Here is a 27432-nt window from a genome sequence, read left to right as displayed (position 1 = left end):
GGAATAGAAGAATATAATAATGTGACTGGTCACAAAATATATAAAACAACTTTGATGAAACCATAAAAAAGAAAATGATATAAAAAATGTTCCACTTATAGTTGCAGATAAGAAGAAATGTAACAATAAACTAAATGCCTCAGAATAAATGTAACAAATATACAGTTCCTAGATGAAAAATAAAATTTGAATAAATGGATACATATACCTTATTCTGGATAGCAACATACAGTGTTATAACTATGTTGAATTATTCTAATTAATGTATATATCTATTGTAGTTTCAATTAAAATCCCAACAGAGTAATTCTGAAGTTCACCTAGAATAATAAATATGTGAGAATAGGTAAGGTGTTTTTGTATTTCCAAATTTCTACAATGAATAGTATAATGGAAAATAATATTAACCAGGTAACAGAATATCCCTAAGCTCTCCCTGCCTTGGTATACTAGAAATTTATATCTCATTTAAGTCACAGTCCAGTGGGTCATACCTCACTGGATATGTCTCTTGAGGGATCCAGGCTCCTGCTGTCTTGTGGCTCCATCTTCCTTTAAGTCCTCGAAGCTCTACCCATTAGAGTTGCTTCTTAACATCTTTGCCAATAAACGTGCCTCATCCCCAGGCCAGATCTCAGACATATAATCTCACTTAACTGTTTGTGAAACTAGGAAGTGGAATCTAGCTGTGCACACAGGAGGAACATGAAGTATATTTTGATAAAACAGAGCTGTCTGGCAAAACTTTCATAATCAGAAAAAATATATAAATTCTGAAGTACATAATGTATATTACTGTATCTGTCTTGAAGAAAACTTAACAATAAAATGAACTGTGGGGTATCAATGCTTTTTAAAATATAGATTTTCCCTTATAGATTAAGAAATACTATCTTTCAGAGAGAAGCTAATTGTTTTTAGGCTAACAGTGTGTAGAAACATGCTTTAGCATTCGTGGGCAGCTGAGCTAATCGGAGGAGCTAAGTGGGTGGATTTTCTAGTAGCTCTGAGTGTTTCAAACTGTTTAGGAAACAAAACTTCACTGAAAGTTTCTGTGGGCTCCTACATCTGGAACATAGAATGAACAAAGCAGCCAGAACTCCATCTGGTGAGTGTATGGCACTGAAGACATCTTGAGAACATGGGTGTCTTTCAACAATTATTATAGCAGTCTGTGAACACTGATTTTATGTTGTATGAACTATGAGCTTGGGAAATTATAAAAGGATGTTCCTAAACGTATACTCTAAGGGTGGTCACTATGTAGTATTTTTGTGAGCATCAACAGCAATGATATACGCAAAATTACCATTTTGTATAAAATATTATGTAATCTTTGGTAGATATTTATGTTTTCCTCACATATAAATTGAGAACTTACAGCCTCCAGACATGATTCAAGGCACTGGGGATGTGGCATTGATGAAAAGGACACACTCTCTGCTTTCAAAGAGCTTACCTTCTGGTTGGGGGTGGATGGCAAGCAGGAGACAGGAAATAAACATATAAACAAGTAGATAAGATAGTTTCAGATAGTGATAAGTGCAATGAGTGACAGTAAACAGGTGAATTAGCTAGAAAGAGACTGAAAGGGGGCAGGGACTGACTATTTGGCCAGACAGGCATGGTATAGTTGAGAAGGCAGCACTTGAAATGACACCTGTGTGACGAAGAGAGGGGCAAGTTATGCAAAGAACACTCAATAAATGTTTACTGAGTGAATGCACTTCCTATTTATTTTTTGGTTGATCTTTAAATGCATTTTGCACCATGAAGTCAAAAGTAAAATGTTCTCAAAGGCTCAAATAACACTAAATCCATATACACAAGATTTTTGTGATCTAAATCAAGTCATATTCCTGGACATCAGGCAGAATGACAGCTCAATCTGTCAGCTTTTTGAAAGAGAAGAACATTTTATTTATTTATTTTTTTGAGGAAGATTAGCCCTGAGCTAACTACTGCCAATCTTCCTCTTTTTTTGCTGAGGAAGACTGGCCCTGAGCTAACATCTATGCCCATCTTCCTCTGTTTTATATGTGGAATGCCTACCACAGCATGGCTTTTTGCCAAGCAGTGCCGTGTCTGCACCCAAGATCCAAACCCGCGAACCCCGGGCCACTGAGAAGCTGAACATGCGAACTTAACCGCTGTGCCACCGGGCCAGCCCCAAGAGCAGGACATTTTAAAAAGAAGTAGAACTTTATCATAAATGATGAAATTAGCCACAGATGTAAATGTTGTGGCTCCTACTTCTGGCTGCTCTCCCCCAGTCTCCAATGACTCCATCACCTGCCCTGTTCTCTTTCTTTCCGATACTGCTTAGTGTCATCATTCTTGGTGACTTCATCCACATAGCTCGCCCTTCATACCAACAATTAAGCAACAATACCTGTTTCTTCATCTATAAATTTGGACCAATCATTCCTTACTAGTTACTCAGACGACTGATGTAAGAATCAATTGTCATGATTTATGTGAAAATACTATGTTATCTTAAAGCCTTATTTTATTATTTTTCTGGGTTTGTAGAACATTTTAATGCATTGGTGTCATAATTTATTAAATGGGTATGTTGTTGACATTCTTCACTGCTTCCTTCATAGGAAAAACAATTGCACTTCTGGTTAATTAAATGCATGTCCAACCATTAAATAAAAACCGTTTCCTAGCATTTCATTAAAATGTAGTTTGTGAGTGAATATGAATAATAATTCTCAGAAGATTTTTGTCTCCTCGGCTGATTGTCATCACTTTGGCTGGCTGTGTCTTCCAGGGAAGTGTTTTAGAAAACTTTGATGATTATCATCTGCTTCATGAATATGAATTCTTGGGGTTGAAAAGATCACAGAGCAAGTAAAAACAAACAAAAAACTCCCCCAAATCTATCTTTGTGTTAAGAATTCTCTGATAGGAGGTAACAAGCTGATCAAAGAGTGCCCTAAGATATTGTCCCATGAATAGCTTACGTAATCTGATTGTAGCGATAGGGCACTCTACCAGTTGAATGATAAAGATCTTGGCTACCCTCAAGAGGCCTTTTAAAGATGTTGTTGGTTTAGTGTTTAATATACTGTACAGCGCAATTTGCTCAAGTCACAAAGTTGCTTTTGGTAAAGTCTTTTTGGCAGAGTTAATGGCAACTTTGCTAGGCAACACTAGTGGCTTCCTCATTTCCACTCTCAACTATACTGGAAATCGCTGTAATTTTCCACCAAAAGCTATTTTAAGAACCGTTGGTGAAAGATTCTACCACAGAGAGAGAACTCACCCAAAATTAAGCCCTTTGTCAAACACATATTGATTTTCTTTTGTTTCTCTTTTTACTAAGACTCCTTATTTGCTAGGAAATGGGGCTGTGCTCATTTCCATTCTTTCCAAGTGGGTGTCAACTTTGGACCTGTAAGCATAAATTCAGGCCAGTTCCTGGATGTGCTGTCAGTAAAGTACCTATGTGTCAACAGCCCTGTGGAATAGGGTTTTGTTTCTCCAGAAGAAGCATTCTTTTTAGGGAGAAAATTTATGTTGATGATTTTCAAATTATTGGAACTTCTCAGGCAATTTTCCAGCTGGCCCACCCCTATACGCTGACTTGAGAAGCGCCAATTTTGGATTTTTGGCAGTCGCTAGCATGACCTGGTCAACTTCAAGAGGCAGCTCGGGAGAGATTTCAGCATCCACATTTTAACACAATTACCAGTTTGCTTCTGGATAAAGTCCAGCACTTTATTTTTAATATATGAGGCTCAATATCTCTTTAAGACCACTTTCTGTTTATGTTCCATTGTGAGAAACCGAAGAGGCTCTAAGTTAGGAAAAATCTAAAACAAAAATGTTCTCTGATTTATGAATTCTAAAAATAATTTTTCAGATTGTCTGACATGTTTGTTTACTCTTGGAGATCCAACTATTCTTTCTTCAGGCTGTTAACTGTATTTTGGTTTAGAATGTTAATCTTCAATGTTTGGAATATTGAAAATGGGAATTATTCTTTTAATATTTATAGAAAATGTGGAACAAAGGTTAAATGTCTACCAATTTAAAAAATGATAATTCATACTAAATGTTTCCATTCATTAGATAATCATTTTGTATTTTTAATGGAATTAGTTTATTTACAGACTCAGAGTAATATTAATGATTAAACTCTTGAGCAGTCTATGGATACTATTACAAAGAAATGAGGCTGTGTGTTCCTGAAAGAGAACTGTGCTTTCTTTAGGCACAATGGTGCTTACATCTGAAACCCGTGTGCACACACACACACGTGCACGCACACATGACCAAATTTTCACAATGCATATCCAACCTTTGGCAACAGCAAACGCTTATTACTGATAATCATAGAATGTAGGTGGGCTTGAAAAATTCAAAATTGCTGGAGAATAGCTTACTGATGTCAAAGAAAAGGGGGACGTAAATAAGTTTTGAAAGTGTGACCACGAATAGGTTACCTAACTTACCCTAGTCCTAGTTTTCACATCTGTAAAACAAGAATAATAATAGTCAATGATAATTATGAGTATTACTGAAGCACAGAGCCTAGTACCTAGACAATATGTAACAAATGGTAACCCTTCATTTGGTAGCAATCACTATGGACTTGGGAGTCAAATTGTCCTGGGTTTGAATTCTGGCTGTATCCTTTACTAGCTGTATGATGATTGTGTGAATTAATGAACTGGACCTCCTTTTCCTCCAGTTTTAGATGAATAAATAAAATAAAGTATGTAAAGGGTACAGCCCAGTACAGCCCAGATGTCAATAAATGTTGCTTTTATGATTAATAAAACATTACCAGTTTGAGGATTCCCCAATGGTAGGATTGGGTGGCACCAGCTGTTTCAGTGCTTTTCAATTTGCCTCCCATGGTGCTTGATTATTGGATGGGCACTCTCTCTCTGCTTTATTTGTTTATGGGCGTGTAAAATATATTGCTTTTCCACATGAATTTTCATTTGAAGAAAGAGTTGTGTTGCTAAGAGCAGCTAAAAAACGTCTACTTGGTCCAAACTCATTAATTTACAGATGTAGTAATTGAAGCCCAGGAAAATTAATAATGAAGCAGTCAGGACTGGAATTCAGGTCAGCAGAATTCTGACTCCAAATTATATGATATTTCCACTATTTCCTTCTCAGTCGCACTTCAGGTTTCACTTTAATTAAATTACTTCAGGAATGGAGACAACATATGTGATTTTTTCTTGCGCTAATCGAAAGAGAAATTGCTAAGAAAACTATGTGCTAATCAAAGAGAAATTTCTCTAAAATTTCTTTTAAAGGGTTAGTAAGAAAGAAATGAGGAAAAAATAGTATTACTGGGTATATTTGTTTGAGTCTCTGGGGAAACAGAAACAATAGAAGATCTGTAGCTTTCTCTCTCTCTCTCATCTATCTATCTATCTATCGATCTATCTATCTATCTATCTATCTATCTAGAAAGATTTATTATAAGGAATTGGCTGATGTGTTTATGGAGGCTAAGAAGCTCCAGTGTCTACAGTTGGCATGCTGGAATCCCAGGGGAGCGGATGGTCTAGTTCCAGTCTGAGTCTGGGGGCCTGAGAACCAAGAGAGTCTACGGTGTAAGTTTCAGTCTGAGTTTGAGTCCAAAGGCAGGAGAAGACCAAGGTTCGAGCTCGAAGACCATCAGGCAGAGAGAGCAAATTCTCTCTTGCTTAGCCTTTCGTTCTATTCAGGCCTTCAGTGGATGGAATGAAGTCCGCCTATGTTGGGGAGTAGAATCTGCTTTGCACAGTCTACTGATTCCAATATTAATCTCATCCAGAACCACTCTTACAGACACACCCAGAGTCATAAGCCACCATGACCCAGTCAAGGTGACACGTAAAATTAACCATCACCCTAAGTAAATACATTTTCATCACTGATTCCAAGTATACATTTTTAAGATGTGTGATATTTTCCAATATCAATATCCACTCATTCTCAATAAATATACCTTTTCCTGTATACAGGAAAGTTTAGTTTTTCATATGTCTAAAATAAATCCTCTAAATAGTCTAATGTGTTTTTTCCTCAACATATAACACTTATATAACATAATCTGAAGTTTTCTGTTTTATGATAATTAATTGCTTAAGTAGCTTGTCTATCAACTTGGTCAAGGGGTGGCCATTATTTTATTGTGTTTAGAATTCTTGTTATTGTGGTATTAGTTCATGGTATTTGATAATTCACCTCATTTTAAATATCTTTTCCTTAAATCTTGAGTTTCCCTTAAGTCTTCTTGCTATACACAAATATTCTGAAGTAAGGAGATCAAGTAACCCTAATGGATTTATTTTGAATCTGGAAGAAAAATAATATCATGACAATTTTAAGAAATAGAAGAATGGCAAGGATTTTCTGTGGTCATTCATACATAGCAAAATAGAAGAGTGTTAATTAATCAGATCATTTTCTACACTATCCAACTCCTTAAGATTATTATACTGTCCCTTGGCAGAGAAAGAAGGAAGAACAATACTTTTCTTCTTCTATTCTGCAATATTTGACACTTTATGGAATTATAAAAACGTTTAGGAAAGCTGTCATTCAATTTTTCATTGATGGCATTTGATAGCATATTCCATCCTATAGTTGATATATTCTGACACCTATTTATTAAGATGTATATTAAATTTTCCAAAAAATTCAAAGGTAGCATATTAATAAATGCATTTCCACCCTTAAAATATGAGTTTTAGTAACTGTCTAAATATTGAAATTGTTACTCAATTAAAACTCCACTGAAGTTATGCTATACTTTTATTTGATGAAGTTATTAATTTCTACATCACCAATTCAGCATTTTTGATTGTTTGATCAGGACTTGGATGAGGTGCACAGAAGGTTTGTGAATAGCAAAAATTGCACCACAATAGAAACATTAAGCCAACTAATAGAACAAACTTGAAATAATTTGAAAGCACTTTCCAATATATAGTAATTTTGTTTAGAAAGGTCATCAATAGGCTATCTTCGTTCATCTCCTTAGGTCTTTAGCCCTGTTAAACACACTCTTTCTTGAACACTTACCTCTTCTGGAGTCTGTGGCATTACATTGCTGTCTGGCAATATTAAAAATCCACTTTCTGGGGCCGGTTGTGTTGCCTAGTGGTTAAGTTTGGCATGCTCCACTTTGGTGGCCTGGATTCAGTTCCCCTGGTGGACCTATACCACTTGTCAGCAGCCGTGCTGTGGTGGCAACCCACAGAAAATAGAGGAAGGTTGGCACAGATGTTAGCTCAGGGCAAATCTTCCTCAAGCAAAAAGAGGAAGATTGGCAACAGATATTGTCTCAGGGAGAATCTTCCTCAGGGGGGAAAAATCCGCTCTCCTCTCTCAATGCAATGCATACAACCAAGTCTCAAGACTATCTTATGGCATCTGATCCTCACTGATTTACCTCCTTGATTATGGCTTTAGCAGTTTGATCACATAGTAATTGACTACTAGATTGGTCTCAGAAGCTTTGTTATGAATTGTCTGACTTGCGTGCTATCTAGCAGGCTGTGCCTTTTCTCTCTTCATGCCCTGGCTTGAGAGGGTCCAAGATAATACTTTGCTTCTGGCCTTATTCCTTTTTGGAGTGCTCCGCTGACTATTTTCTGTTTCATAAGCTTGACTCATGTATTTCTTCTTTCTTCTCCTCCTTCATCATATCATCATGGCTCACAGCTTCAGTTGCCTGATTACACCTGAATCCATATCATCTTTGATCTCTCTCCTGAGCTTCTACCCCACATTTAAAACCACTTGCCAGACATTTTTTGGTAGTTTCACTCTCAAGTTAACAGGTTTATCCTACTTCCCATTCTTCTATATCATTGTCAATGACATCAGTATTATCTTTGTAATCTCTCTAAGTTGTTCTCTTTTTTGTTCCACCTTCAGGCTGTTACTAGATTGCTATTTTTCTATTTTCTCTTAGATATGACACTTCTTAACCAGTCCTTGCTTATTTCACCTCATCTATTGACTGTTAATTCTAATTCACCAACAAATTTGCCAACTGAAGTCTCTCAAGTTAAATCTGTTCTGTGTACTTCAGCTAGATTACTCCTCCTAAAGCATTGCTGTATGCATATCACTGTCTAGATCAAAACCATGAATGACTATCTCTGCTCTGAGGGTTGGAATCATGCTCCTTATTCATCATTTAAAATCTCATATATTCCGGGCCCATCCCATATTTCCCACATATCACACACCACCTGCTCTTTCCAAACACAATAATTTGTTTGTAATGCACCGATATGCCTTACATACTGTTCTCTTGAGCTTTGCACACAAGATTTGCTTCGCCTAGAGTGATAACCCTCATCATCACCATTGATCTGAATTTTAGTCATTCTTTAATCATTCTTTCATCCATCTGAATAAATTTCCACCTCTTTCATGAAATTTCTGTTGGTGATTTTTCTTTCTTTAAACTCTAAAGACCTCCTTTCACTCATTTCACAAAATTGTCAAGACAAAATATTAATACACACTGTCTTAGATGTATGTAATTTTTCTTCTCAAAAATCATGTAAGTTCCTTGAGGGAGGTGTCTTAGGAGTTTCATAGTCCCATTGTCTGTATTAATTTGCGTATGATTTGGTTTGATGTAATAGATAAATCTGCTTGTATTTTAGTTTCATATCAGTTTCATACCCTACTTCAGATCCAGATTTATCCTTAAAACCGTTATTTTTGAAATTTTGATTTCTCTTTTCTGAAGTACTATGCAGTGGTTCAGGATTGCATGCTGGAGTGTCCAGGTAGGGAGAGGTCAACTTGTGAAACACCTGCCCTTCCTCAATTTCTTATTTTAAAAGTTTATATCTGGAGATTTTATTCTATGGTTTTACCAGGACAAAACTTCATATTGGAAATGCAGAACTCAAAGTTACATGGACATTTAGTATTGCTTATTTTAACATTATCTTTATTAAGTAGAATTACTACTTTTATTTACTTAATAACCTTTTACAAAATAAATTGAGGGAGTTAACAGCCCAAAAAAGTCAACTGTATGACATATCTAACAAAAAATAGCGTAATTTTTATTGCATTTTTAGAAATATAGTATTTGGAACAATTCTGTAAGGTTAAACACTTTTCTGTTTTCAGGCACATTACATTTAGGAACATTGACAGAACGTGATAGATTTAGAAGTGAGTGTATACTATGTTGAGGGGAGTCAAAACTATAACTTTGAGAAATGACTGAAAGTATTGGGGGTGGTATTGAGCTCAAACAGAGAAATACTCATAGAAATATGATACATATTTTGAAGGACTATCTTATGGCTGAAATGTCAGCTTGTTTTGTGTGATTTCCAAAGGCAAAACCAGAAACAATGAGAGTTATAGAGGCACATTTGAACCCAATATAAAAAATCATATTCCACTGAAAGGTCTGAAACATGAGATGAACTGCTACATAATGTATAGATACTTCTATGTTGTTGGAAATGTTCACTAGGTAAGGGGAGGAGGGTGCTTTACTCTTACCTCAAGCCAGTGAGCAGAACATCAAGGTTTATTTGCATGCCTAATATTTAGGGAACTGGTGTCTGATTCTCAATAAGAGAATTCTAAAAGCACATGTTTGGCAGCAAAGACAAAGGGAAGGAAGACTGCCTTGCAAGTGCATGGTACCGTCATAGTTGAAGAAAGTTTGTGTAAGTTTTCCCTGTGAGTTAAACCCATGGGAGAGAGACATTTAGGGGAATCCTTAAAAAGGATTTCATCCACAAAGGCCACCAGGGGAGGGGGGTTAAAGTCACCAAGTGGAGGAACAGACCACCAGAAGCCCCAGAGACTGAGATTCAAAGTTTACATTTCTGGAAGAAGGAGAGTCATTGTCTACATCATGGAAATTGCAATTGGAGATATCTAATGGGGTAATCTCCAAGAAATCCGCTAAACACTCCCCAAGAAAGAGTCAGCATTGAACACATGAAGCCCAAAATATGTCAATGCTCTATGATGACAGTTCCAATCCGCCACAGAAGCCTGGTGAGAAGGGATCATTTCCCTTGGTCCCTCTCTCCCTGGGCCTCATCTTGGGATTGGATACTGTGACTGGGGAGTGGGGTTCAGTCAAGCAGCCGGCTAAGTAAAGACCTCTCCCTCTGCAAACTTCCCAGCCTGTGGTAACATGAAGCTAGATGAGGAAAGAAGTCAATTGTTGACAGTTCAGAATTTTGATTCTTATGCTGGATTGGACATTTTAATTACCAAAATGAGACTGTTAATATGAATAAATGATGAGAGGACTATTAATTATCTAAGGTGAAAAGCTGTAGGACTTGCTTCAGGTGTCCTCAGGGGCATGGGAAGAATTAGTCCACAGAGTTGTTTACTTATAATAAATAAACCTGGAATCTATGAATTCATGGGGCGTGTCTCCATGAAGAATGTCATGTAAGCTATACAACCCTCCATGGTATAAAATGACAATATTTCATAATTTAAATGGTCCATGCTATATGTTTGAGATTTCATTGATTATTCTAGGCCAGAGGTGTGTGTCAGACTCAGGAAAGGACATGGGGAGACAGCCTCACCCTCCAGGCCTCTCTCTGCTTGTGTCTTGCAGCTGTTTCTCTCTTTGAAATTACTAGTAAAGCTGGAAATGTGCATCTATTTTCACAATTGGCTTTTATGGGTCATTTCAGAATTTATGTAATAATTAGACTACACAGATTTTTGTTTACCTGAACCAGAATGAATAAACTATGAAACTGCTCAGAATTTCATCCATGTGTAAGCAAAACAGGTCAGGAAAGCTGACGTGAATACATAGGTGGGGAAGAATAAAATTGCTTTCTTCTAAATCCGGAATGTTCTGTAAGCCATTCACAATATTTATTTGCGAACGTGCATTCTATTCTTTTTAGACCATAAGCTCCTTGATTGCAGTAGCCGTGCCTTCATTTTTCTGTTCTCAATTTCTAGAAATTAAATTAAACATGGAAAATATTCGATTATTACATAGGGATTAGAGTAAGTTTATTCCAACCTTTATAATGGACAATTCTATTAAATATTTAAAATAGTCAATGTTTAAGTATTCACAGTTTGGGCCTACAGTTAAAAATTGCAATTTAACAAATACCATTCTCTTAAAGATACTTTTTATAATGAAAGATTTCCAAGGCCCAGAACTGACTTATTTCAAGCAATACTCTTTTTTAACACAATATCAATCTAAGTGTTTTGGTAAATCTAAGAAGTAATTACTTATAATTGGGTTTGAACTAGGCAGAAAATTTCCATGCAGACATCACTGTATTAGGAATTACTTGAATTCTAATATGTAATATATAATTTATTAGCCTTTTGGACTATGAAAAGTGTTTATTTTGACTAATTCTGTGGCTCCCTGAATCACAATATATTAGTCTCAATCTGTAGAATGTGAGAAACAGGGGTCTGGCCTGGTGGTGTAGTGATTAAGTTCACACACTCCACTTTGGCAGCCCGGAGTTTGCCAGTTGAGATCCCGGGCATGGACCTAAACAGTCTTTATCAAGCTGTGCGGAGGTGACATCCCACAAAGAAGAACTAGGAGGATGTACAACTAGGATATACAACTATGTACTGGGGCTTTGGGGAGACAAAAACAGAGAGAGAGGAAGATTGGCAACAGATGTTAGCACAGGGCCAATCTTCAGGAAAAAAAATGTGAGGAACAGTGGTTGCCTACTTACATTCCAGATGGTTGTGTGCAATAAATCCATTTAATACATACTGGTCAGGGGTCTAATATATAGCAGAATGGTGACTCTTTGTCATCTCCGAAGATCTGTTCCTATTCCTTTTTTTAATTCACTTTTTGTTGCTGACTTTTAAAATCGACTTTATTAAGGCATAATTTACATACCAAAAATTGCACCCCATTTAAGCATACAGTTTGATGTGTTTTAACAAATGTATACATAGCATATGTACACCAGTGAAACAAACATCGCAGTCAAGATACTGAACATTTGTATCTCTCCAAAACATCCCTTGTAACACTTTGCAATTAATTCTCAACTCCTGTTTCCATCTCAAGGGATCATTGATTTCTGTCACTAGAGATGAGTTTTTCCTGCCCTAGAACTTCATATAAATGGAATCGTGAAGTATGGACTCTTTTTTATCTAGTTTTTTTTGCTCAGCATCATATTTCAAGATTCACTCATGTTGCTGTATCAGTGGTCTTTTAATGATTGAGTAGTATTCCATTTTTAATGACCGAGTAGTATTCCATTGTATGACTATATCATAGTTTGCTTATCCATTCACCTGTTTATGGACTTTGGGTTGTATTAGTTTTTGGATATTATGAATAAGAGTACCAACAACATTTGTATACATATATTTTGTTGATATTTATATTTATTTATTTTGTGTAATGCTTAGGAGTGGAATTTCTGGGTCATATGGTAAACATATATTTAACCTTATGAGAAACTGCAAAACAGTTTTCTGAATGATTGTACCACTCGTTATTCCCAACAGCAATATATGAGAGTTCTAGCTGCTCCACATTTTTACCAATACTTTATATTGTCAATATTTTGATTTTTGCATTTTAGTTATGTATTGATACCTCATTTTGTTTGTAAGTAAGTCATTTTCTTCATAGGTAAGATGTTTAGTGTCTTTTCCTGTGCTTATTGACCATTCTTACACCGTCTTTGATGAAGTGTCTGTTAAAATCATCTGCCCAATTTTTTCTTTTAAACTGGGCTGTTTTGTCTTCTTATTTCTGAGGTGGAGGAATGACTTATTTTTGGGATGTAAGTCTTTTGCCAGATGTTTGTATTTTGAGTATTTTCTCCCATTCTATGTCATGTTTTTTATTTTATTAATGATGAATTTTGAGGAGCAAAATTTCAATTTTGAAAAAATTCAATATATGTATTTTTTCTTTTATGGTTAGTAACTTGAGTGTCCTTGCCTACTCCAAGGTTGCAAATAACTTTGCTTACATTTTCTTCTAGAAATTTTATAGATTGAGCCTTTAGCTTTGGCTCTATGATATATGTTTTTGTGAACTTTTAGATATGGAGGAGATGCCTAGTTCAGGATCAATTCTTCCATCACAGGTGGAAGCAGAGGCCCCTCACGCCCCTGCTTTGATGTATTTTGAGTGATAGATGGAATTCAATGTCACCATAAATTTTATAAATTTTCTGGGAGCATCTTGATAGGTGAATACAGATATGTGTGTGTGTGTGTGTATCTTTGCCTGTAAAAGACATTGGTGAAAGGAACAGTGTGTCCTGTCTGTTTCTCTGATGTGTTATATAATTGACTCAGTTAGGGTCACCTAAGGCCCAATGAATTTTACAAGCTGGAATAAATGTCCCACAGTCAGGTTGAAATTGCTGTGCTATTCAAAAAAGCCATATATGTATTGTTATGTTTTTGTTTTCAAAGAGCACTCATTTGTATAAGGTGTATCAATTTGTTTTCACAATCTGTTTAGAGAGATAGGTTAGTTCAGATATGGACCATATTGTATTGATGAGGAAACCAATACGCAGTGAATATTTATACCTTGTTCATCAGTTCATGGAAGGGGCAGGAAGTTAAAATTTAAGCCTTTGTTCCAATTCTAGTGCCTTTTCTACTTTAGGAGGCTGATGTCCATCGATGAGGAGAGAAATAATTTTTTATATTTAAAGATAACATAGGAGAGTGTCCAGAAGTGGAGATCAGGGAATGGAGTGACACAGCAGGAAATTGGTAGCACAGTAAGTGTCAATAGGTAGAAGCATGAAGGGACTAACTCTTACTAATAACCAAAACAGAGTATCCAAAGACAGTGGCAACATGTAACTTCTCAGACAAGCCACATCAGTTTTTGGTAAGAAAATGGTAAGGTCATGAGGTTATTTTTTGAGGTCTGTGTTAGCCACTCCTTTTATGTAGACAGCAGTTGAAATGGGTGGGGTGGAGAAGTCTGCTTCTTGGTTTATTTCTTAAATAGTGGTTATGGTAATATCCGTTAGTTTTTGTGGACTATCTACACAAAATGCTTTCAATTTTTTTCATCTTTTAAAGAAGTCTTGTAAGAATAATTATTGGCATAATAATTCCAGGGTACGTATATTTTAAAGATAGTTTCTAAACACAAAAAATTGCTGTGTAGTAATTGGGAATAATTCCAAAAGCAATATAAAAACACATTACTTTCCTCTATATTTACAAGCCCTAATATAGGAAAATATATTAAACCAAATCTCTGGGGACTTAAGTAATATTATGTGTCGTATACTCGATGTTGGAATAAACGTTTACAGATTTTTCTGTTGTAGACTTTGATTTTTTCCTTGCACGTTTGAAGCTGCTTGATTGTGAATGTGTCTGTTAAGTTGGGAATTTGATTCGTGCTTAACAGGAAGGTTTTATTTTTGACGGCCTTCCTTTTACCTTTTAGAGCTCTAAATAATCCTCTACTTCTAGACTGCGTCACTTTACAAAGCCTGCTAACCTCAGAGTTGACAAGGCTTTTTATGTCTCCTTCACCAACCACATATACCTTACATATTGGCATTTTAATGAGGTAACGTACTGCTATATTTTCAAGTAAGGGAAGGCAATTTCCTTTTTGGTGGGCAGTTTTCTTTTAAGGATCTGATTTAGTTTTTTAACTGGATTCAGTTTTGAAAAGAAGTATGACTCAACCCTTCTCATTTCATACTTGAGGAATGATTACTGGAAAATTCAGTAGCAAAGGCAATTATTTCTAGCTTTCAACAAGGAAGATCTTTACTTCTTGGACTATCTGAACAACAGTCGTAGTGCAGGGTTTTTTAAAAATTTCTTTCTTTAAATTAAGAATATATATCATTCCCTTCGATATCAATTTTACTCTAAAATTTGAACTATTTAAGAACTGTTAGATTTAAGTAGAGTTGTATGCTCGGTTTTCTATTGTTTAAAATGTTAGTGCTCGAAGACTGTGAGCAAGAGTGTTATTGGTACCAGATTTTCACAGGGCAATTAGCCATATTGATGAAGATTTTAAAACTTGCAAGCTTTTAATACAACAATTCTAGAAAACCACCTAACAGAACACAGAAAATTACCAGTAGAGGAAATTCATTGCAAAGTTATGTGGAATATTTAAAAAATGTTAATCATCTGCATAGACACTCTAGGAGGGGGGGGACCCTATCTGTTCAATCTGTTTTGTGTGTCAGTGTGTGAATAGGGCCTAGCATGCAGTAGGAGCTCACTAAATATTTACTTCTTATGTTAAATACATTCCTAAGCATTTCCTTCTTTTTTGATGCTATTGTGAATGAAATTGTTCTCTTAATTTCACTTTCACATTGTTCATTGCTCATACATAGGAATACAATTGATTTTTCTATGTTGATCTTGTATGCTGATTTCACTATATCAAGAAAAGCTTTTTCCTTTGTCTTTCTTTTCTTAGATCCTCTTCCCATAAGATAAACTATCATGAACATTTTTAAAAAATCATTAAAAATTCCATAATTGTTTATTAAAAATAACAGTGCCCTTTTAACAGAGTTATCAGTGCAGAGAAGTATAAGAAAAGAGATAAAAATCAGGACACATATTTGTGAGTCTAAATGTGTGTCCATGTGTGTATGTATATTCGATCACAGAAAGAAACATTTTGTTTGACATCGATGGACATTGTCATTTTTGGTGTGTGTAGATAAAAATAATTTTACATCATTAAATTTAATGGTTACCTGATATTCTATATGCTATAATTTATTTGATAGAGCACAATTTATTTAGTTGTCAGTTAACATTAAGTTGTTTAAAATATATAGCCATTACAAATAAGACTATTGTGAACATTTTCTAGTGCGTAACTTGGAGATAACCTCCTGTGATATCTCTTTCGGAGAGAATTCCTGGAAATGTGATTGTTGGGCCCAAGAAATGCTCACACGCAACCACAGGATCCTGGTGAATGTTTATAATAATTGACTTTCCCATCAATGCTACATGAAAATTTCAATTCCCCCACATCCTGGCTAACATTGTTTGTTTCTTCAATTTTAAAATCATTTCAAATGGATCTTAATCGTTTACAATCTCTTCTGAGTTGAGAAAGACATCCAATTTTTCTTAATTCAAAGAAGAAAGAACAGGAAAAACCAGACAGGTTACAATTTTCATACAGTTGTTATCTGTAAGCCACAAGATTCAGAATTCTAAGGATGTTAGCGGTGCTTTTTCCTCCTCAGCTGTTGATGAGGAGCTCTTTTCTACAGCACCTTGACAGACAGCTATCATATCTTTCACATCTTTTAGTGACTACGTCAACTGAAAGAGGCCACGACTAATCTCAAGCAAATAAATAGATATTTTAAATTATTAAAACATTTTTTCTTTCTTGGGTGAAAATCTGCCATTTTGAAATTTCTGCCAAATGAATCAGACTTGTTTCTGAGGCAGTGCAGCATTTTTCCACCACTTCTTTCACATTAAAAGTCTTTGTATATGAGAAGGCATTTGTCATGTCTCCTGTTACCTGTTTCTGAAAATTTTCCAGCATAATTTTAAATTATGAGATTCAGTGTCTGTGGACTGCATTGAGTAAATTACTCCAAGCTCTAAATTTTTCCTTTTGCTGTGTGTTGCTAGTAGGTTTTAGAAGTGTGTAATTTTTGTATGTAATCTGGGTACATTTAAATAAAAGAAGGTAGGATTTTAAAGAAGCAAAACATTAGAAGAGTAACAATTAAAATGTTTTGGGGCAGTCTATCTTAAATTTAGGGCAGAAAGCCATTTCCCCCCTCTGGTTAGGACTGGGAGTAGCAAGAACACAGAGTGAAGGTGGTCTCTGTCGAATGGAAGGACTTCAAACTGGTATGCTGCCTTGTAAATTATATATTAAAATTCTGACTCTGTCATTCGTTTATATTTTAAAATGGATATACAGAAAATCAGATAAAACAGTAATTCTCCAAATTTCTGTTTTTTTTGTTGAAAACATTTTATATAACTTTGGAATATGGATGAGCTCATTTGAAATATTCATCAGTTTTGCTCATCATGATCTTTTTGGCTTTGGTATGCAGTTGGTTAATAATTAATAACATTAAGTTTATATTCCAGTGTGACAAGGTGGATAAAGAGTAAATATATGTCTCCATTTCTGTGAAAGCATTTTGAAGATTTTTATTTTTTGGTCTTCAAGAAAAAAATATCTGAACTGTCAATATGAAATACATAAATATTTATAAATGCTTAGATACTTCTTTTTAGCTGTAATACTAAATTTAACCAGGATTGAATGAATAGTAATTTGAACTGTAATAGCCTGTGGCTTTTTGACCTATACTATATTGTAATTATTGCTTTTTGACCAAGACTTCTCTATACCTTGTGGCCTCATTGAAACCTTTTTTCAGGTCTTATTAAAGTTAAAAAATAGCCAATAAGTGTAGCACAAGGTAAATGTGAACGTGGTCATCCAAACTGGAGATGCTACCTCCCTTCTACTCATTGTTCATTTACCTTTAAGTGTCTGCAATGGGCAGGTGATACTCTTTCTTTTTCATACGTGAATGATGAATATATTTTGTACTATTTCACATTTTGACACTGCTTCTCATTACAATTTTTCTTTTCATATTATGCAGTTGATGGGAAGTCAATTTTTCTGTATATGATAGATTCCATCATTTGCTCAGTAATGTATCTCTTGGCAGTGAATATATTACAATAGCACATCCCAGTGGTTTGAACAGAAAGAACTCAAGTTCTAATCTAGACCCAGACCCTGTGTTTATCTCTCTGTTTCACAAATGGACACTCTACTCATGAAAAATAAATATTCTTAAATAGTTCTTATTTCATTTATTCTCTATCCCAAACACTTAACAAAACTGGAAAAAATTGTCTCTCTTATAAGTGTTGAAATGTGTATCATTTGTGGGAAATTTTCACTTTAATAACAGGCATACAGTATTAATATTCCTTTATTGCTTAAACCTACCAGACCATGGTTTGAATAGCAAACACCTGAAAACTTTTTAAATATCATGAAGTATTTTGTCACAATTCCTTATTATTGGTCCTTCATTTTATGGTATGAAAAAGGCGAGCAAAGCAAAAGACTTGCCATAAAAGTGAAGAGGATGAGAATGAGAATTTAAAAATAGGGAGCTTATATTTTATTATTAAAGTAGATTAGACCAAAAGTAATCAATTGCTCACGTAGTCTGAGCATAGAGGAATCAGACAAGACCACCTATTTCAGAATCACATGAATTTCTCAAACATTTATATGGTGCTTAGTTACATACTATTTTATTCTATTTATTTATTTTTATTATTTTGGGGGGGAAGATTAGCCCTGAGCTAACATCTGCTGCCAATCCTCCTCTTTTTTTTGAGGAAGACTGACCCTGAGCTAGCATCCATGCCCATCTTCCTCTGTTTTATATGTGGGATGCCTGCCACAAGATGGCTTGGTAAGCAGTGCATAAAACGGCACCTGGGATCCAAACTGGTGAACCCTAGGCCGCTGAAGTAGAATGTACGAACTTAACTGCTATGGCACCAGGCCAGCCCATACATACTATTTTAAAGTGTCTATTTTTATTAATCAACTTCTTATTTAGTCTAACATAAACTGACTTTTTTTAGCTTCTCAAAAGTTTTATGTTAATTTACTGAAACAAATTAATCAGTTATTATTTGAGCATTTTATACCTGTTATTTTAAGACAAAAATCTTTGGGATTAGTCTCATTAAAAAACTTGTTGGTCTTAAATTATTTTCTTAGATAAACATAATTATTTTAGCTTTTTTTCTTCTCTTCTTCCCTCTTCCCCCTAACTCACTCATGCATGGGACTTCCATTAAAATCATTCTTTTCCAATTTCCATTCTTGAAAAGATCCTAAGACAGCAAAAGAAAAGACATGTAGACTTGAAAAAGAAGAAGCTTTGCCTTCAACAATCGCAGAAACAGCTTCACATGTGGTTCCGCTCAAATTCTGCTCTGGGATGACATGGTTACTTTCTCCCCAGCTTTCTGTCACTTCCACGTTGCTACCCAATTTCCCTTTTTTGGATAAGAAATGTTCCCCAAATTTTAGAGTGCCTTCCATCCCACCTGTCTTATCTACTTTCCTTATCTTTGGGCAGAAGACATTTTTAGCAAGGCAGATAAAGTTTTAAGCTGCTTCATTGATGATCAACAGAAATTCTAGCTGATGACTAAGAAGTTGAAATCTTCTGCGTTGCTATATTTTGGCTGTATTTTGTCATCTTGTCTCTATGAATTTTTTAAGTTATCAGGGATGCACCATTCCATTGCATCTGTTTGACCACAGAAAACAATGCTACAATGGTATCTTTCTTTTTTTCTCTTCTTATAATCTCTCCACTCTGCTTCTACCACCAAGATTGCTAATAAAAATTCAAAGTAATACCATCCTCAAAATGTTATGGTGTTCTGCTCCCCCACTAGGTGCTTATTTTGTTTTGTCTCTCTTGTTTTGTTTAGTTTTATTTTTTCAGGACATATCATTCGATTAGTAACTTTCAATTTTGGATCTTATATCTTTACATATTAGAGAAATCCATGAGAAATACATATTTCCTTTTCTTTAATAAAACAGTATAATGCCAGATAATTTAAACTCTCAGTATATTTAGTTATGATCAGAGATTATAAGTATTATTTTTGAATTCCTATCCTTTTCTTTTGTAGGAATCACTGAAAACTTTATGATATGCTCATTCTTTTCTATTTTTATTAGTCTTCCATCATAGCTTCTCTCTCCATAATTATTTGGAAGTTATTTTCATCATATCAGCTAACTTCTGAAGAAATGTGCTTTTGATATGACTCCAACCTGAGCACGGCCCCATTGTTTTTGTGTCATTGTTTGTATACACACTTGGCAATTATACCTCTATGATTCCAGAATCTTGACAAAACCATTTGACTTTTTCATTCCATTTCATGTAGATTTTGAAGCTTCTGACTGCCTTCCTGTTCCACTCCATTGTATCACTATTTATAGTCACTAAACAGAAAGTTCTTTCAGTTTGCCACTAAATTTTCTTTAAATTGTTCTCTCAAATTTTGCATAACCTGAAAGTGTCTTGTGTTACTTGAAAGTGCTTCTCATTTCTTCTACATCTTAATGAAATATGGACTGATAGCCCTTGAGTAATTACTTTATCTTACTGCCCCTTCCTTTCTTCATTTATAAAATGAGGATTTGAAAAAAGTGGTTCCTATTTCTAAAGATACTTAACTTTTAGAGAAAATACCAAGGAGCCTTATGCAAGATTTATTATGATTTATACAAAATTCCATCATTTTTTAACCTTTTAAAAAAATATCAAAATTTAATTTACTTACCATAAAATTCATCCTTTAAAGTATACAATTCAGTTATTTTCAGTTTATTCACAAAGTTGATCAACCATCATCACTAATTTCAGAACATTTCATCACCCCAAAAAGAAACTCCATTCTCATTAGGAATTATTCCTCATTCTCCCCCTCCTCTTAGCTTCTGGCAATGACTAATATACTTTGTTTCCATTGATTTTCTTATTCTGGACATTTCATATAAATGAGTCATGCAAAATGTGGTCTTTTGTAACTGTCTTATTCATTTAGGATGTGTCATTAGTTCATTCCTTTTGATGGTTGAATAATATTTTGTTGTATGCCTATGCCATATTTTGTTTATCCATTCATTGATGATAGACATTTAGGTCTTTTCCAACTTTTTTGGCTATTATAAATAATGTTGCTCTGAACATTTGTGTACAAATTATTGTGTGGACATATATTTTTATTTCTTTTGGCTATATACCTAGGAGTATGCAAGTATAACATGCGGGAGCACATGATAACTCTACATTCAACATTTTGAGAAACTGCGAAACTGTTTTCCAAAGTGGCTGCAACATTTTATAATTTAACGAACAATGAATGAGGGTCCCAATTTCTGCTTATCCTTGTCAACACTTGTTGTTGTCTGCCTTTTTTATCTTGGCCATCCTAGAAGTGATATCTTGTTGTGGTTTTTTATCTACATTTCCCTGATAACTAATGATGTTAAGAATTTTTCATATACTTATTGGACATTTGTATGTCTTCTTTAAGTTTGTTCAAATCCTGTGCCCAGTTTTGAATTTGGTTGTCTTTTGTTGTTAAATTGAATAGTTCCTAACATGTTCTAGATACAAGTTGCTTGTCAGATATATGATTGCAAATGTTTTCTCCCATTCTATGGGTTGTCTTTTCACTTTCTTATGGTGTCTTTTAAAGTACAAAGTTTTTTTTTTGTTTTTATTTTGAAAGAGTCCAGGTTATATTTTCTTTTGTCCATTGTGCTTTTGGTATTATTTCTAAGAACTCCTTGCCTAATCTAAATTTACAAATACTTACACCTATGATTTCTTCTGAGAGTTTTGTAGGTTTAGCTCCTATATTTACATCTATGATCCATTTTGAGCTAATTTTTGTATATGGTGTAAGATAAAGGTCCAACTTCAACTTCATTCTCTTTGTTTTGGCATGTAGATAATCGGTGTCCCAGCCCCATTTGCTGAAAAGACAATTCTACCCTCACTGAATTGTCTTGACATTCGTGTTCAAAATCAGTTGACCATAGGTTTAGGGGTTTATTTCTGGACTCCTAATGCTATTCCATTGATCTATATATCTGTCCTTATGCCAGTACAACACTGTCTTGATTACTGTAGCTTTGTAATAAGTTTTGAAATAAGGGAAGTGCAAATCTTCCAAATTTGTTGTTTTTCAAGATTGTTTTGGCTATTCTGAGTCCAATATGTAATTTCAAATGTGTAAATATGTTTAAGAACCAATAGCTCTCAAGTAGCATTCACTTACTATCATCGTAAGCTGTGGCTTATGTTTTTTAAATTCTCGTTTTCTGCAGTTATTAGCACTCTACTTCCTAGAGTGCCAGAAACTCAACCTTTCTATATATATGGACAGAATGATTGTTAACTTGATGTCTCTTGAAGCATAAGATTGGCTTTCAATTGTTGAAGATCTCCATGCTTGATTTGAGTATTGAGAATTGTCTCAGAGAGCTACCAAGCATATGTGGCTACTTTGGATCATCTATAATTATGACTTACGCTTTTCCATGTAGTAGAAATGAAGGGTAAGAAGTGCAACCACCTGGTTGGACTCTACTTAGTGATGGTCTAGCCTTAGACTTCTCGATAAAATACTATAAAAATAACATCTCTCTCCCTGGTATGGAGAATTAATTATTATTACAAATTTTAATTATTCTTTTAAAATTATGGTGAATTATTTAAACATTTACCTGCAGTTGATGTTCATATTTGCACTAGACACATTTGACATACACTAGACACATTGCATTAACTCGATCATCTGTCTGCAAGTGCTCAAAGCTGAGAAACACTATCCTGGAGATTAAGGAGGATATTTAAAAGATACTAAACATTTTCCAAACTTTTCAGAAGAAATCCTGTGCCTCAGAGATCATGTGCTATTTTAAAATTACTTGAAGACTATTTTCTGCAATTTGTGGAGCTAAAATGACTGAGGCAGTGATAAATATCCCAGAATAGCTCATAGGTGGATATATTTTGCCTTTTTATCTGGTGTTGTGATTGCTGTTAGAGAACTTTTACTATTTTTAACAACACAGATTGGTTTTCTAAATGAAATGCATCACAGAAAAAGTGTCTAGTGAATAATTTTAATAACAATTTATGGAGCTATCGTGGGACAAGCAGTCCTCTAACACTTATTTGCCCTTGAGATTTAGAGGAAATCATATCTCTAGTGCTCATAATAAGGAGCTAATTTAACTGAGTTCAAGGTAGCTGTGAACAAATGGATTAACAAGCACCTTATTAAAATTTTAATTTACATTTCATTTATCACATTTAATAGAATTGACTTTGTTGTTTCAAGATGAGGAAAAGCATTAATTTCCAAGGATAACTTAAGGTACCATTAATTTCAAATGTTTTTACTGTTGGTTTTCATAGTTACCATAATTATGCGCCCTGTGTAGCATGCAAATATAAGATGTGTAACATAAAATTTTGTTGTTAAAGACCATTTAATTATTCAACAAATTAAAAACATTTAATGTTCATATAGCTTATGAACTTTTTCGCCACTGTAAGAATGTTTAATTAAGGTAATTTAAAATGTTTTGTCCTTTCAGGATGTAACTTAGACACTTGCATATTTTTGTGTCTGAAGAAATAGTATGTATTTCCATTGATAATATTTTGACTTAGGTCTTTGTTACTCATGCTGCTTGTTTTTTCCTTTGTCTCTTAAATATTTCTTCTATTTGTATATGACAATATTCTGATCATATTTATTAATAAAGACTAATACATTTATTGGCAATATAAGAAAATACTATGTAATCAGGAAAAATTATTCTATATATGAGAGTATTTACTATGATAACAATGAACAAGAGACAGATGAAAAAATGCTGCAGTCCACAAGTGTTGACTTTAACAGAGAAAAAGAAACGCTTGAAATCATTTGTGCATATTAAAACCCTTTTACTCAAAGTCTTGCCCCTAAAGCAATCAGTTGATTACTTGAATAGGATTGAAAGGATACTTTTACCTTTTGCTTTTTGATCTGTTTTTAAAATTGACTTATAATTATAAGGCTTGGACTCTGCTGGTTCTTATGAGGTAATTGATGGCTTTGATCCATTTTTATAATGCCAGTCATAAGGGGTTGATATACTTGAAGGTATAACTTGAATCACATTATAGATTATGAATAAGGAAAAAATAAGTATATATTGAAGGGCCTGTATTCTGTTTTCAGAATTAGTATCCTGTCAAGATATTTTTCAGATTATATCATCAAAATAGTAAAAGGTAACATTTCCTTAAAGTGAGGCAAATGATCTAATTTTAATGACAGCCACTGTTAATGTCAGGCACCCAGATATAGTCTATAATGCTTAGTAATTACAGCAATCTTTCTTCTCTTTTACTATTTAAAGAAAAGAAGTAAAAGCGTTAAGAATGGGCACAAAAGGCAGCTATATTGAATCTTTTTTGTCAGGCAAATAGCTTTCAAATCATTCCATTAGCTGTCATCAGAGTACAAAAAGAATTAATCAAAAATGACACCAATCTTAGGGCCTGCCAAAATCTCATAAGAAAAACAATCCTGTCATAAAAAGAGAGGAATTAAGGGTACCGTCCCTGATTCCATAAAGGGATTTCACTTTTTTCCCCTGTGTGCCCATGTTTGTGTTATGGATTATGTATAAAATATATGTTTTAAAATTTTTAGGTGTATTTATTGCAAGGAAACTAATTTGTCTAATGTGCTAGTTGAAGTGAACCTATCCATTCTTGTATATCCTGTTTTTACCTGAGTTATTCTTTTTTTCCCCAACAATTAGTATCTTTGTTAGCTTATTTTTTAAATTTTGACTATATTTTAGCATAATATTTGAAATTGTTACTCTCATGTAGAATTATGTAGAATCATAACAGACAACTAAAGCACATATTCCTTGAAAATTAAAAGTAAGATACAAGTAGAGAAGAATATAAAAGATATTTTTGTTGAGAGTGAATGGAAATATCCAAGAAATTCTAACTTAATATCATTTATTGTACTGTTGTTTTTAAATACCTACTAAACTAATAAGATTTTATGTTTACTTAGGGTGTTCCAAGTGTGCATGATCTTATTTGTTAATATTTGATAATTCGTAACCCAGTGATGTGCAGAGGGATAAATATTACTTCTGCTTTTTGCTAGAGTTAACCAAGGCTCAGAGCAATGATATTGTCGAGGTAATGACTTATCAAAGTAGAGAAGTCAGACCTGGAAGCTGTCTCCAGTGTCTTCCTACTGCTTTACTGCTCCTGCCTTACTATGCTCTGTGAAAAGCCCCACCGACCCCAAACTTGAGGAAAAGGAAGAATGAAAAGCATGTTAAAGCTAAGTGCCTTCTTTCTAATTGTTTGCTTGAGATACAGTAGTGAACAAAACAAAGGCCCTTGTCTTTGTGAAATCTATTGCATAGGAGAAGAAGACAGAAAATGAGTAATAAACATAATCAGTGAATGAATGAATGGATGAATAAGTTAATAAAAAGATAAATAAATAAAGATAAATAAAAAAATTAAAAAGTATCTCTGTTAAATGATAAGTTCTATAGAAAGAAAGAAAATCAGGGCGTGAGGAATTGGGAGTGCTGGGGGCAGGTAGGAGAGAGAGTGCCCTGGTTGAAGTTCCTTTCTTCTTTTGCCTAGACGAGTTTGTCGATCTCTACAAGCCTCATTATAATATACATAATAAATATAAATTATAACAATTTAAAGATAAGTTATATAAATACAAAGTATTTTTATGTGTGTATATATGTGTATGTGTGTATACTCACACACGTTCGATCCTTGTTATTCATAGATTCTGTATTTGGGAATTCACCTACTTGCTAAAATTTATTTGTAACCCCAAATCAATACTTATGGTGCATTATTTGTCATTCACAGACATGCACACACACAGAGCAGCAAAAAGTTTGAGTTACCCCATGTGCACATTCCCAAGTGAGGCTGCACAAGGAGACACTGCTTTCTGATTTCAGATCTCATACTGTAAGCAAGTGTCCTTTTCATGATATATTTAGTGTCACGTCTTCTGTAATGTTCTTCTTTTTGTTAGTGATTTTACTGTTAAAAATGGGCTCCCAAGCATAGTGATGAAGTTTTGTGCAGTGTCTCTAAATGCAAGAGACTATATGTGTCTTGTGGAGAAAATAGATGTGTTAGATTATTAGATTAATTTCATTCAGGCAGGAGTTATACTGCTTTTGGCCATGAACTCAACATTAACGAATCAACAATATATATTAAATAAGATGTCTTTAAACATAAACACACATTAAACAAGGTTATATATTGATAGGTTGATGAAAATGTGACCAGAGGCTAGCAGGAACCTAATCCTGTTTTCTCTTAGGGAATATGATTCAGTATTTTCTAATTCAGATTTCCTGGTGACTTTATAGAACATAACTACTGTGAATAACAACAAGTAAGTATATAAGGTTATAAGACATTTAATATATACTAAAATTACATCTTTAATTGCAAATAATTCTAACAGTTTTTGCCAATAAGACTGATTATTTCCCATAGTTATTATATTTACTAGCTACATAGTTTATGTTTAATATTATTTTATATGACGTAAGAGCTTGCAATGCATTTTCTTGAGGAATTACTAAGTGATCCTGGTTGGAATTTCTCAGTCTGATGCTGTTTGATGAGAAATTATTTTGGAGCTCCTTGAATATGTTGTATTATCTAGGATCTTTCTACTTGATATGTGGCTCATTTCAATATGTTCTTTATAACACTATACTCCTTTCTGTGTTTATCTTCCTGGTTTTCTCTTCATTCTTCAGTCTAGATATTTTCTATTACTCTATCTTCCAGTTTACTAATCTTCTCTTATGTTATATCTAACCTACTGTTAAACTTATTTATTGAGTTTATAACTTCAGTTTTTATACTTTTCTTTCATAGACTTTCCATTAGATTCTTTTCTATAGGTTCTAGTTCTGTTTTAATGGATTTTGTAATGTCTTTGAATATGCAAAATTAAACTCAAAACTGACTGTGGGGTAGAAAAAGTTAAATTGCTCTGCTTAATATGGTGAGATGGCCTGGAAAAAAAGAAGTAGAGAGATAAGGAGAGAATCTTAAGGGTAAGAGCATGGTCTGAGGAATATGGTAAAGGACTGGAGCCTGTACAGAAAGGTGACCAGTGGGAAATACTGTGATGTAATTGTATCCCCCCTCTCCTTACTGCCATACACACACACATGCACAAACACATGACGAACCTGATACCTTCAGCTAAGACTGCTGCTTATGCATGCCCTTGTGAATTACTTTGGGGGAAATCAAGGGAAAAAACAGCTAACTTCACATCTAAAGCAGTGATATTGGAACAACTGAAGAATGTGACATGCAAGTAAGATTAAGTCCAGCAGGCCCAGGATCTCAGAGCCAGGAGTTCCCATGAAGACCTAATCCCCTAAGAATTCACAGAAATCTTACAAAAGGTATTGGACCTCCTTTGTAATATGGGGTAAGACTCACTAAGTTGACATCAGAATTACAAGCAATAGAAGCTAAAGGTGGGTTTGTAGGAGTTTTTCCAGGAGGACTGTAAGAATAGAAATTATTGTATGGAGCCAAGGATGGATCCATGAGTAACAAAAATAGCTTGGGGGAAGGCATTCACAAAGGTAGGAGGGTAACAAGATTGGTATTCTCTGAAGGTCAAAGCAGCTGAGTGTCTTAAGGAGAAGGGGGTAGCAAACAATGTCACCTACAATTATCAAGTAAGATAAGACTGTATAAATATTTGTTTTCTTTTGGTCACTAA

This window comes from Equus asinus, chromosome 12 (genome assembly GCF_041296235.1).
Source record: "Equus asinus isolate D_3611 breed Donkey chromosome 12, EquAss-T2T_v2, whole genome shotgun sequence".
NCBI classification, from domain to species: domain Eukaryota; kingdom Metazoa; phylum Chordata; class Mammalia; order Perissodactyla; family Equidae; genus Equus; species Equus asinus.
The sequence above is the reverse complement of the archived record's forward strand: the minus strand, read 5'-3'. Positions refer to the sequence as shown.